The sequence below is a fragment of the Neltuma alba genome, unplaced genomic scaffold, assembly GCF_004799145.2.
Source record: "Neltuma alba isolate B1F8T4 unplaced genomic scaffold, ASM479914v2 tig00011058_pilon, whole genome shotgun sequence".
NCBI classification, from domain to species: Eukaryota; Viridiplantae; Streptophyta; class Magnoliopsida; order Fabales; family Fabaceae; genus Neltuma; species Neltuma alba.
This window is the reverse complement of record NW_021635802.1, coordinates 108,121-123,150: the sequence shown is the minus strand read 5'-3', so window position 1 is coordinate 123,150 and position 15,030 is coordinate 108,121. Positions and strand designations below refer to the sequence as shown.

General features: G+C 33.8%; 1 pseudogene; it reads left to right on the top strand.

Moving 5' to 3' along the window:
* The first annotated feature begins 2,780 nt into the window (after window positions 1-2,780).
* LOC114760958 (indole-3-acetaldehyde oxidase-like) lies at window positions 2,781-10,757 on the top strand (annotated as a pseudogene).
* The last annotated feature ends 4,273 nt before the right edge of the window (window positions 10,758-15,030 follow it).

The window sequence follows — 15,030 nt, the reverse complement described above, 5'->3', positions numbered from 1 at the left end:
ATTGCAAATAGTGACATTATGATCTGATGCTGTTGACAACACTGCTGATTTTGTCAATGCCTTCATGGGGGATATGATGTTATCTCCTAGTTTTGGTTTACGGTCATTAATGTAATTTAAAGAAGTCCGTAGCCTTAATAAGTATGGTAGCTTCAATACTACCCCATAACTAAACTACTATCACAAGTTCAATCCTATTTGTACTTTCATGTCTGTTTATCTGTTCAAGATGATGATGATGATGATGATGATGATAATAAAGACAGTCTCCCTTAATTTCCTTATCAATTGATGTATCTGTTTAATTCATGATCTTCTAACTTCCAAATTTAAACTTTTGGGATGGACTGTCAAATACCAATGTAGAAAGAAAAATCACCTCATCCTAAATAAATTAATCCTCCAGTTCTTAATTAATATAGGACCTAATTGTTAAATTGGTTTTGGTCTTAAATATAAGACCCATTTCTTATATTTATTAATTTTCTCTAAATTACCTCTATGGATACTCTCTCAACCATAATCAAGTAGAAGAGGAAAAGGGGTATTAAGAAAGATAATTGTGGTATTTTACAAAAAACGTGTCACATTTCTTATAATTAACTAACTTACTTAACTTTCTTAATCCAATCAAATTAGTTAAATGGGTCTTATATTAAGAATCAGAAGAGTACTTAATTATATGAAACATGATTTTCTTAAAATACTCATGTATGATATTATACTACCTCCGATACTTGACATAAAATCTACTTAAATAATTTAAGTAGATTAAAAAAATAATTAAATTAGTTATTTGTCAAAAATATATGTTAACTTTTCTAAAGTATTCTCTTAAATTATTTGTAATGAAACTATCATTTGGTACAAATTCTCTTAATATATGCGATTAATAGGGATAGTTTATAAAAAACGATAAATATAAGAGATAAAATAAATTAAAATTTTATATTTTAGACCAAAGTTAACCCTTTAGAGTTCTTATATTAGCTACTAGAAGTAGTATTGCATGTTAATTTATAAGTTAAATAAATTGGTTTCAAAAGATAAAATAAGTTGTGTTGTAAAAATAAGAAATATGGATGGTAGTTCTTATCCTATTTAAAATACTAAATATATGATATATGCCCTCTTTTACAGGCACAACTTTATACTCTTAACTAACGTAGTAAATTTAGCATCAAATCTAAATCTTAACGAGCTTCTATAATAAGAGTCATAGAGACTACTTGACACGCCATATAACATGTAGAAACCGACAGCACCAAGTATGTAGCTTCAAATAATAGCTGCCTAAGAGATAAATTTTATAATGCTGACGTTGGCCAAAAAATAATAATAATGCTGGCAAAGAAAATGAAATTTTAGGTGACGATAGATGAATATAAAAATAAAAAAATGAAAGCAAAATCTCTAGCATAATCTCAACCCAGTCACGTTACGTTAATGTGGCCAATTAAAACCTATAGAATAATATATAATTGTCGGTAAACAACATAATAATAAAATTGCATGATATATTTATTTCGTTTATCGCATATCTACTTTATTTTAATGCTGGCATTATGAACTTTTCATGATGAGCCGCATATTATAGGTCCTATCTTGAAATATAAATATACTCCTTCGGCCCTTAATATAGAACTCAATTGTTGATTTGGTTTTGGTCCTAAATATAATATTCATTTCTCATATTTATCAATGTTCTCTAAATTACCCCTATGAATATTCCCTCAACCATAATTAAGTAGAAGGGGGAGAGAGGGTATTAAGAAAGATGATTATGGTGTTTTAGGAAAAATGTGTCACATTTTTTATAATTAACTAATTTACCTAACTTTCTTAATTTAATCAAATTAGTTAAATGGGTCTTATATTAAGAACCGAAGGATTATAATATATGCCACATAAAAGAAATTTGGAGGATATGCTTATTTATTGGATTTGAAATCCTTCTACTTGTATCTAGTTTATTTTAGTGCTATATTTTATTATAGGTCCTATCAGATATCTTTATTATTATTTATTTTTTAAAATTTCTTAATGATATTTTTTTCTTATGCTTTTCATATGATATATATTATTTTCAAGTATTAGTTACTAAAGTACAAATATAATTGCTATTTTTTTATCTCAAAATGACATTATTTCATTTTTAGGCCTAGAGGAGAAAAAATAAATAAAACTTGATTTATCTTTAATCTATCTTTGATTCTTAATACAAGAGTTAAAAAACTAATTTGAAGAGATTAAAGGAATCAGTAATGTTTGTTAATTGTAACAAATATGTATTGATTATCCTAAACTATTATATTAAATCATGCGTTTGGAACTATTTCTTGGTAAGAATCCCTTACAACTACTAAGGATATTTTTAAAAAAATATTATAAATTTAAGAGACAAAACGGATTGAAATTTTATATCTATGAGTAAATCCAATTTCTAATTAGTTTTGATATGAAGTGCAGTACAATGGTTACAAATTTGCCATATGAGTTGCGTCTTCCTTGCAAGTTTGTTTAAATTCAGGAGTTTGAGAATTTAATTCGGCTCAACGCATTAACCCCACTACCGTAATTTTGACATTTGCTTTTGAAAGTAGAGTTGGATATCACTGTTGAAGTCAACTTTCATATTTTCAATGATCATACAAGTCTTTGTTTCATGTTGGGGTCCACTATAACTTTATAAAAGTAATCATAAAAAACAACTAATTTTTAAAACGTTCCTTCGTATAAAGAAATAGAGAGGCATAGACACATGCGTCACCTAGCAAGGCATTGAAAATTGCAGATGCACTGCCCAAAGCTGACGGCTTGATCGTTTCGGTGAGCAGGGTGCTTGACGGTGTTCTCTGGAGGCACTTCATTTCTGAGCTTTTGGGTTAATCTGAGAAATGAAGGAGAAGGGAGAAAGAACAGAAACTTTAGTTTTTGCTGTGAATGGAGAGAGGTTTGAGCTCCCAAGTGTTGACCCGTCAACCACTGTGCTTCAGTTCTTGCGTACTCAGACTCCATTCAAGAGCGTCAAGCTTGGCTGTGGTGAAGGTTTGCCTCTCAGACTCTGTCTTTGTGATCATCAAGTTCACTAGCAACTGTTCTGGATTTTCTCTCAAATATGGACTTTATTTGATTGAGATGAATGGAAGGAATGATCTCTTCTCTGTTTGTTTAGATTCCCCAATATCTTGATTTTGTCATAAACATATCCTGTTCTTTGACTGAAATTTTGGATACAGTTTTTATTGTTATTTAACTTTTTTCAATGAAATTTCTTGCTGTCGCCATGCTTCTTTTGGTTGAACATTTTTAGAAACAGAGATAAAGATATTAGATATTGAAACAGAGTATACTACCCTTCAATGTCTGCAGTTATTCTTCGACTTCGTCGTTAGTTTTCTCCTTCATATTATAACAAACGTTGTTTGAAAAAAATTCTGTAACAAACTAGAACACAGTTTTAAAAAGAACATGGAGGTCAAGGTGTTACTTAGTTTGTCGCACTTGTTTCTTTTTTCAATTTCTCATTTCACGATTCAATTTTGATGGTATTGCAGGCGGTTGCGGTGCTTGTCTTGTTTTAATATCCAAATACAATCATGTGCACGACCAAGTTGAGGATTTCACGGCAAGTTCTTGTCTCACACTACTTTGCAGCATACATGGATGTTCCATAACTACAAGTGAAGGCCTTGGAAACAGTAAAGATGGATTCCATCCAATTCACGAAAGGATTGCAGGATTCCATGCTACTCAATGTGGATTTTGTACTCCTGGAATGTGTGTTTCTCTTTATGGAGCTCTTGTCAACGCTGAAAAGACCAATCGTCCTGAACCTCCTTCAGTGTTTTCAAAAGCCAAAGCTGCTGAGGCTGAAAGGGCCATTTGTGGGAATCTTTGTCGATGTACTGGCTACCGACCACTTTCTGACGCTTGCAAAAGTTTTGGTGCTGATGTTGATTTGGAGGACGTAGGGTTAAACTCTTTTTGGAGAAAAGGAGAAAGTGATGATGTAAAGATCAGTAGGCTGCCTAAATATGATCATCACCACAAGAAGAGTAGATTTCCTGAATTTTTGAAAGGTATCAGGCCTAATCTGTTCATGGCTCCTGAAAGACATGACTGGCTTAGTCCCGGTAGCCTAAAGGAGCTCCAAGGCTTACTGAAATCGAACAACGATAATGGAACTAAGATAAAGCTTGTTGTTGGTAATACAGGAATGGGCTATTACAAAGATATAGAAAGATATGACAAGTATATCAATCTAAAAGGAATTTCTGAGCTCTCAAAGATAAAAAAGGATGAGACAGGAATTGAAATTGGAGCAATAGTGACTATAGTTAAGGCTATTGAGGCTTTAAAGCCAAAGAGAGGATCTGAATTTCTCTCTGACTTTGATGTGATACTTGAAAAAATTGCTGATCACATGAGCAAAATAGCCTCAGGATTTATAAGGAACACGGCCAGTGTAGGTGGCAATCTAGTGATGGCTCAGAAGTATCATTTTCCTTCTGATATGGCTACAATACTTTTAGCAGTGGATACGATGGTTCATATAATGAATGGCACAAATTTTGAATGGCTCACATTGCAAGAGTTCTTGGGAAGGCCACCATTATGTTTGGAAAGTGTGCTTTTAAACATCAAAATTCCAAGTTGGGAATCCAATAAAGGTGGTCCTGAAAAGGGCAGAAGGAAAGTTCTCTTCGAAACTTTTCGAGCTGCTCCTCGCCCCCTTGGAAATGCACTGTCTTATTTAAATGCAGCTTTCTTGGTTGAGGTTTCTCAAGGCGGAGATTCAGAAGGGACTTTGATAGATAATTGCAGGCTTTCTTTTGGTGCTTATGGGACCAAACATGCAATAAGAGCAACAAAAGTTGAGGAGCTACTCGCAGGAAACTTTGTAAGTGTTGGTATTATACATGAGGCTACCAACATGCTTACAGCTAGTATTGTACCTGAAGAAGGAACTTCAAAAATTGCTTATCGGATAAGCTTGGCAACTGGTTTTCTCTTTAAGTTCTTAAGCCCTTTGATTGGGCAAGTTCATCATGATAAAGCTCCTACTTTTCTATCATCTGGAAAGCAAGAGATTCAAGTGGATGAAGAGTACCCCCCTCGGTGAGCCAATAACAAAATCAGGGGCTACCTTACAAGCTTCAGGTTTGTTCTATATGCAGTCAAGTTTGAAAATCATTTGCAATATATTTTCCTTCCATATTTATGGCATTTGAAAGTAGTAAGCAAATGTTTTAACAAACATGTCATCTTTCACACCAACCATTTTGTCACACTCAGAAATATGTTCATTCTAGAAATTCTTGCGGCATGCAATTTTAATGTTCCATCACAGATTACCTGAATCCTCTATTGGTAACACTAAGTTTTAAGCACCTCAATTCTATTCTCTTCGTTTGAGCTATTTTAAATTTTGTGGTTTGCTTTACACATTCTTTCATTGCTGTTTATACGAAGTATAGATTGCTATGATTGAATATGGTTTCCCAAGCTCCTAACTTGCAACAGCTTTTGTATACAAAAGGAATGAAGTTGATTGTGATTAGCAAATAAACATATAATTCATTTTCAATACTTCTGCTAATCTTTATCCAATGAACTAAGCATATTTTCTTATTTTGGCTATCTCTATTTTTTGTGCTAACATTTATGTGATAGAACATCACTTTATTAAGAAGTACATATTTCGCAAATAAATCATAGGTGAGGCTGTGTATGTGGATGATATTCCTTCACCAACAAATTGCTTATATGGAGCATATATTTATAGTACGAAACCTCTGGCAAGAGTAAAAAATATAAAGCTCCAACAAGAAGATGGAGTGAGGGCAGTCATTTCAAGTAAAGACATTCCTGATGGTGGGGAAAATGTTGGTTCTAAGTTTGTCTTCGGTGTTGAACCTTTATTTGTGGATGAGATTGTCCAATGTATTGGTGACCGTGTTGCATTTTTGGTGAGTGCATGACTGCGTCACTTTTGTCTTCCTAAAAGGGAGATCCTTTGTTACTTATTATTTACTACATGATTTTATTTAGGTTGCAGACACTCAGAAAATAGCAGATATGGCAGCAAACTCTACAGTTGTTGAGTATGATTTCAAGAATCTCGAACCACCTATTCTATCTGTTGAAGAGGCCGTCGAAAGATCAAGTCTTTTCGAAATTCCTCCAACATATCAACCACAACAAGTTGGTGATATATCAGAAGGCATGGAAGAAGCAGACCACAAGATTTCTGCTGAGGTAAATGGAAAACATTTAATTTTTCCTCGGTGTAATCATTCTTGCTCCTAATCTAATACAACCATGCAATTGAAGAAGACTGAGATGATTTCATTGAATTGTTGAAACTATCATGGATAGCCCAGACATATGATCAAACTCCAACTAATTTTGGCAACCTACTAACAATCTTTAAACAGAAATATAGACAGACAAACCTGATTAACTAACTGACTTTTGTTTTAAGAACCCTCTGGTCCTGTCACCCCTTTTTGTTTCTCTACCATTGATTCAAAAGTAAAGCTTCAATTTGATTATGAGTAAATATGTGTTGAATTAATTATATATCAAGCATACTCATTTTCATCTAACAGTTTGACTTTTTCTTAATCCAATATCACGTCTCAAGTATTAGTTTTCACATTTATCTCTCGCATCCATATTTTGGAATGCTTTGACAATTTTTGTGCATTTCTTTGAATAATTTAAAATCCAGCTTAAACTTGGGTCTCAGTACTATTTCTATATGGAGACGCAAACTGCACTTGCTGTTCCAGATGAAGACAATTGCTTAGTGGTTTACACTTCATGTCAAGGGCCAGAGGTTGCCCAATCTGTTATTGCAGGATGCCTAAATATTCCTCAGCATAATGTTCGTGTAATCACAAGAAGGGTTGGTGGTGGTTTTGGTGGAAAGTTCTTGAAATCCCTTCCCGTGAGTATCAAGTTTCGTATTGTTATTTTTTTCATATTCTTTTTATTATGTTCTTTTTATCTAAATTATGCTCATATTGACCATACATTTGAATTTGAATAGCTTACTGTTAAAAGCAGGCAATGAATGTGAGAATTGGTAGGCATAGCATGGGAGTTTCTTAAGTTGCTTTAGAAGAACTGACTAGCAATTGTGCATGATGTCAATTTCAATGCAAATACATGATTTCTTTTTGGTGAAGCAAAATAGTTATAACATATCAGCTTACAAAAGAATTATATTTGCTGCTCAACAGAAGAAAATGGATATTATATGCATGGTGTTCATGATTGTTTATAGTAAGTACTTACAATTAAATCCTTCAGATGGCTACGACATGTGCACTTGCAGCGCACAAATTACGACGCCCCGTCAGGATGTATATGAATCGTAAGGTGGATATGATAATGGCTGGAGGAAGGCATCCTATAAAGATAACTTACAATGTTGGATTCAAAAACAATGGGAAGATTACTGCTTTAGAAATTAAGGTACTGATAGATGCAGGGATATATCCTGATCTATCTCCATACATACCATATTCTATGGTTAATGCACTTAAAAAATATGATTGGGGTGTTCTGTCTTTTGATATAAAAGTATGCAAGACTAATCTTCCAAGTAGATCTATAATGAGAGGCCCTGGGGATGTTCAAGGAACATATATTGCTGAAGCTATAATAGAACATGTGGCATCTACACTTTCAATAGATGTAGATTCTGTGAGAAGCACTAACTTCCACACATACAAAGTCTCTCAACATTCTACAAGAATTCTGCAGGGCAACCTCTTGACTATACCCTAGTTTCAATGTGGAACAAGTTAGCTATTTCTGCAAGATATGACCAAAGGAGAGAAACTGTGAAAGAGTTTAATAGGAATAACATTTGGAAAAAAAGAGGTGTATCTCGTGTGCCTGTTGTGTACGTACTGGATGTGAGACCATTACCAGGAAGAACAAGTATTTTAAGCGACGGGTCAATTGTTGTTGAAGTTGGAGGGATTGAAATAGGTCAAGGTCTTTGGACTAAGGTGAAGCAAATGGCTGCATATGCTCTGAGTTTGATCCAATGTGATGGACCACAAGACCTCCTGGATAGAATACGTGTCATACAGTCTGATACATTGAGCTTGATTCAAGGAGGGTATACAGCTAATAGCACTACATCAGAGTCAAGTTGTGGAGCAGTTAGGCTTAGTTGCAATGTCTTGGTTGAGAGGTTAATGCCGCTCAAGGAAAAGTTGCAGAAGGAGACGGGTTCTGTCAAATGGGAGACACTTATTTCTCAGGTATACACTGGATGATTTTTCTTTTTTTTCTCGGTTGAAAAAAGTCATCCTTATTTTTCATGTTTTGATTATAAGGTAGACGTGCTTTTCAACAATCACGTGGTAACTACCAAAAGCTTTCATAATAAAGACAAATTTTTCTTAAAATTTGCATAATTCCTTTTATTTTATTTTATTATTGTGAAGGCCTTGGAATAAACCATAAAAGAGACTAGTTCTGGAATTTATGAGGATGATGCATACCACCTTTGCAAAGCATGAGAGGTCTCTACAATACATAGGAGTAGGAGTTGTATCATTATGTGCCAGCCAATTTGTGTATACATAAGATTCATGGCTTTTGCAAAATTTATAGAAAGCATATTTTTGTTTTCAAAACCTATAAAAACCACCAAGAACATTATGACTACCTTGTAATCAACAATGTCTCCTTGTGAAGGCACATACGCAATCTGTGAACTTATCAGCAACTTCATTTTATTACCCTGGCAATACTACCAACAGTTACCTCAACTATGGTGCTGCAGTGAGTGAGGTAGGCTTATACCTTGTTCAATTTCTTATTCGGACAGTGATATTTTCTAAAGCTCATGAATGGCTGTCTTGGTCAAATGTATTTGAGTTTTTGGAAGAAGTCATATTTTTGCATCAGATTATCAATAATGCTAAGCTAAAGGTCAAGGAATATTTTGCAGGTGGAAATAGATCTTCTAACAGGAGAAACATTTGTTCTGCAAACAGATATTATATATGATTGTGGAAAAAGTCTCAACCCTGCTGTAGATTTAGGACAGGTGAGCCAGCTAAGATTTCTATCCGCTATACTCTTTATTTCAAATTCTATAATTTTCATTTAAAGTAATGTACAAAAATCCATCAATGAAGGATATAAAATCTATAACAAGCCACGTCATTTAAATTAAGAAGTTAGCTTCTATTTTAAAAATCTGAAATGCATCTTACTAAAATTTATTTACTTTTTCATGTCAAGCTAAAAGTACATGTACTAATTCACTGACTACCTTCTCTCTCTCATATGGAATGAGGACTCAATAAGGAGTCAGATTTTAAAAATTCTTAATTCTTAAAGTTTTATAATAAAAAATATTTTGGAATATTCTTAATTCTTAAAGTTTTATAATAAAAAATATTTTGGAATAAAACTGAAATTCTAAAGAGACAACTATTTTTAAAAATAAGTTTATCATTCTAAGAACTATACGAATAAGAAGATCATTATAAGCCTCCATGGGGTTTATCCTCGCACAGCCACTCAATATAATTAAGAGGGGGTCATAGATGAATGGATTTTTAAGTTGCCCAAATTGACCTAATAATTTTTACTTATTGCAGATTGAAGGAGCATTTGTGCAAGGGTTAGGGTTTTTCATGCTTGAAGAATATGAAACAAATCATGAAGGATTAGTGTTAGCAGATGGAACATGGAATTACAAAATCCCCACATTAGACACTATACCTAAGCAGCTCAATGTTGAAATTATCAATAGTGGACATCACAAAAATCGCGTTCTCTCCTCTAAGGGTATGACATTTTAGTTCAAATTTTATTTGCCAGTAGCTGTTTCTACGTAGAAATGCTTGTAAAATAGTTTTTTTTTTTGTGGTTAATTTACACCAACGTAGTTGAAATGGGGTAAAATGCATCTCTTAACAAATTAGTACCCCTAAATTTGTTTCTTCACTTGGAATTTTTTTTGAAGTCGGTTGAACCATGTATGAACGATTGAACAAAAACATATCATGGTATTGGATTTATACGTCAACTTCTGCTTGAGAATTTGATTCTTTGACACATGCATGCTAAAAAAGTAGAGAACAGATCTTCTGTAGTTGAAGTTTGTTAAGTTAAACTTCAATCGCCAGTATAATACGTATAACATCAATTCTTTATGTTCAACTTCATCATCAGGTTCAATTCATAGATTCTCAACACCATAATTCCATAGAAGATATGAAATGCCCAATGAACAAACGCTTGATGGTGCATATTGTAAAGTTGCTTGGCCATGAGAGCCTCCTTTACAGTATATCTTTCAATAAGCAGCATGTGCCTTGTTCTTTTCTTTTTTTCAAAAAAAATCTAGTTACATACAAAATGTTTTTCCCGCTTAACAGTCCTCATACTAAAGGATACTTCAAATCTTGTTTATGTAGCTTCTGGTGAGCCGCCACTACTTCTAGCAGCTTCAGTTCATTGCGCTGTTAAAGCAGCGGTCAAGGAGGCTAGAAAACAGCTTCATTCATGGAGCAACTCAGATGCAATTGATAAACCATTCCACTTGGATGTGCCAGCAACCATGGCTGTGGTAAAGGAATTCTGTGGATTAGACATTGTGGAAAGATACTTGAAATGGAAAATGGGCAAAATTTGAAGGTTCTCAATGTCTTGGAAAATAAATTAGCGTGTATTTTAAGTTTGCATGTTGAAGAAATATGTATTCGTTTTTTCAATGTTTTATGTGTACCTTATGTTTGAATAAGAGGAAATATGGCCTCATGCTCAAGATTAACACTCAACTGCAGTCAGTGGGGATTTCTTTGTTTTTCTTAATAATAATAAAATGGTTTTGTCACTGTCATTAGATGTTCTCCAGATTCTGCCTACTTCATAATGAAAATTACATCAACCTTATGCTAATTAACTAATTAATAAGGGCCCACATACATATAGATTATTAGCTTTTGGGATAAGACTCACGGCATTTGTTTCTATGTTTCCATTAAAGTGGGTTATACGGCACTTTGAATGGTTATCTAGATCAGCAGATATACAGCAAAATGTGGCAGTATCGTAAAGGGGGGGGGGGGGGGAAGAAGGGGCAATCAGAGCAATAATTAAATCAGAGTCTTACGAGTCCAACACTGTGAAACATGATTAGGACTTGCAACCCCTCTATCTACTCATGGCTTATTGATTATGATGTTTTCATAGGCAATGCTCGGATCATGGGTGTGTGTTAAAAAACAATTCAAAGGTATAACATTTTAAAAGAGAAGGTTTCGTTCAAGATGAAGACGTTGTTATTTGCAACTATTCAGAATCTAAAGGGCAACGACAATTATCACAGTAAAAAGCCCCGTACGCCATCCATCCATCTCACCGCGAATTACATAGTCCACATTCATGATAGACGCATAAATGAATAATTGAAATCGTTTTAGAGAATGAAAAGTCTCCACAAATCTCCGATGAAAGAGAGAAGGGAAAGGCAAATAGAGGCAGCGAGAAAGAAGAAAACTCACTTTCAACAAGAGCAAGGGCTTTGGAATCCTTCGCCGTTCAGCGAGAGGGGTTGTCGACGGGTTCGGAATCGAGGGGCTTGGCATCCACGGGAGCGGGGGTGGAGAGAGGTTTGGAACCCTTCGCCGTTCGTAATCGGAATTCTAGCCGTCGCAAGCGAGAGCCAGAGCGAAAAATGGAGTGTGAATAACTGAATATCGTGCGAGAGGGCCTGGAAGAGCCCCGTAAAATGCCATTTCCTCCCCAAAGTCTCTCTCCCGTGCTGAGGACTACATCCTTTTTTGACCCGCCAGTTTTCCTTCCCTCTTTTATTTTACCTTCTACGTTTCTCAGCATGCAAACGCAGAGTACAAGTCATATCAAAACTTCTTTGTAAGTAGAGTTAAAGTACACTCAGCACTCCCAACTATTTTCTCAGGTGTATCCAGTGTCCTAAAGTAATTTTTGGTGCATTCAATTCCTCAAACTAATTAAAAAGGTGCATCTATATCCGGGCTAATAGAAAAGTTAAGTTTGACCGTTAGTTGACCGAAAAATCTGACGTGGCGGACACGTAGGCATCTGATGTGTATTATTTTGAGGAGTTAAGGTGTGCCCAGCATCCTGAACTATTTTTCCAGGTGCGCCCAGTGTCATAAAGTAATTTTTGGTGCATCCAATGTCCCAAAATAATTAAAACAGTGCGTCCACATCCCAGGCTAACAGAAAAGTCTCGTTTGACCGTCACCTTGTTGATTCAGCTGAAGTTTGATCGAAAAATCCTACGTGGCAGACACGCTGGCGTCTGATATGTATTATTTTGATTGAAAATTCAATTTATTTCCTCCGCTTCTAACATTTATCTTCTACCAGTTTTTAAACTTAAAAAAAAGAAAGACCACCGATCTACCCTCTTAAATCCTGGTACATGTACCACCCATTCAATCCCATCCTCATCTTTAACATTTTATCCCATTTCTTCCACCACTCCGATTTGAAACCACAACTGCTGTCACAGGCTCACAGCACACTTCCATCTTCATCTCTGTCGACTCCTCATTCGACTCGAATTTGTTTTCCTCCTCGTAGAACACAGTAAACTTCCCCTTAGTCACTCCATCGACATCGTCATTGCCTTCTGAGAAAACACCGACCGCCACGGGGCTCGTCTCAGGAGCTTTAGTCGAAATAATACACATCAAACGCTTGCGTGTCTTTCATGTAGGATTTTTCGGTCAGCCTTCGGCTAAATCAGCAAGGTAACGGTCAAACGAGACTTTTCTGTTAGCCTAGGATGTGAACGCACCGTTTTAATTAGTTTGGGACACTGGATGCACCAAAAATTACTTTAGGATACTGGGCGCACCTGGAAAAATAGTTCAAGGTGTTGGGCGCACCTTAACTCATCAGGATAATACACATCAGATGTCTACGTGTCCGCCATTTTAACGGTCAAACTTAAGCCCAGGATATGGATGCACCATTTTAATTGGTTTGGGACACTGAATGCATCAAAAATTACTTTAGGACACTGAGTGCACCTGGGAAAATAGTTCGGGGTGCTGAATGCACCTTAACCCTTGTAAGTATCAATAAGAGGCCATTAATTTGATCCCTTTTGTAACTCATTAGCACCAGCACCAACCCCTTTCCTTTTTAAAATAAATTACTAATACCTAATCTAAAAGCTAGTTTGAAATTCAATTTAATTCTAAATATAAAATCTCAATCTATTTTATCTCTCATATTTATCTATTTTTTTAAAAATAGTCATTATAGTAGCTACATATATTGAATATTTTATCAAATGTTAGTTCTAACTCATATACATGCAAAGGTGGGAATACAGGTTCGGCTGGCCCTAGTCGATAGGCTTAAAAGCACCAGCCCTACAGGCTAAAATTTTGAAAATATCTCAATTTGTTACATCTACCCTTAAACTGACAGTCTTAGGACCAGGCCGCAGGCTTTCAACCCGCTCAAGAAAAAGTTTTTTTTTAATATTTCTCACATTTTTAATTAAAAAATAAAAACAAAGCAATAAAATTATTAATAAAAGACATAAATACAAATAAAACTAAGTCACATACAAAATATCATCATATATAAATATCCATCAACATCTAATAATATCTAAAACATTCATCAACGACTTGGAAGTATGCCTTGACCTTGGTAAGGCCTTGGGACCCAACTCACCTAAACTTTATTTTCTACCAAAAAAAACATTCATCAACAAGACAACAACATCCAAAAGTTCTATTGATAGCACAAATATGCAATAGATAAATACCATTATTAATTTTTTAAAACTTCATCATCACTATAATCAATTGCGTAACAAAAATATCAAGTTTTTCTTCTTTATAAAAATTTTATTTTTAAATTTTATAATCTAACTATTATTTTATTAATTTGAGAAGCATTGCTGTTGAAATTCATAAATTTTTAATTCAAATTATAGAATCACAAGTTATATAAGTATAAAAAATACTCTTTTATTAAATATATATATTTTGAAAATATTAACACATATAATATAAATTAAATCATTATTAAAGTCCAAATTAAGCTTTTTTTAAAACTTAATTAGACAAATTATTGTCTAAAACCAAATAAATCAAACTATCATATGAAATTTAATTTTTAAATGGTAATAACAACTAAATATTCAAAATATTATTAACAATATAAAAAAAAAGTAATAATATTATAATTACACAAAAAAATTTAAAAAATATATAAAAAGAGGTCCTAAACAAGCGAGTCCTATAAGGCCGGTCTATTTAAACTCTCGGCCTTACAAAACCAATCCGGCAATCCCTTTAAACATGTTTCCTATTTGATGAGAAAAATTTCAAACCCAGCCCTCATAATTTTTTGGGTTTAAACAAGCCTGCCTAACAAACTCAGTCTATTTTTCCGACTCTATTAATACATGATTACCAAGAATATTTACATACTTACCAAGAATATTTGAAAAAAATAAAACATATTTATTACAAATATTAACTTGATTAATTTTTTTAATATACTTAAATTAGTTAACTAACTATTATATCAAGTACCATATATAGCATATATATGTGTGTGTAAAATTGATACCGAATGACACCATTTATAATTTATAAATAAACATAACTCATTTTATCATGAAAGAATTATAATGAGATTCCAAAAAAAGAAAATAATTATTCATAAGTCTTAATAACGAGTAAATAATTATTATTTACTATATTGAAACTTTTTATTATAGGCTCCTTTATTGTCATTAAAACTTTTTAGTAATTATATTTCTTAATTAGAGCTTTATTATAATTCTCCTTTTTATCATTCTCTCATGCAACATCAAGTTAGGACTGCTTCATTTAACACCAGTGACTAACAACTAATTCTACATTAGTAGCTCCTAGTTTGAGAAACAACACAAATGCATAGAGTTCAGCATTGCTATGAGATAAGCATAAGTCCAAAGAGAGGACCCAATCCTAAAAAACTAGTCTA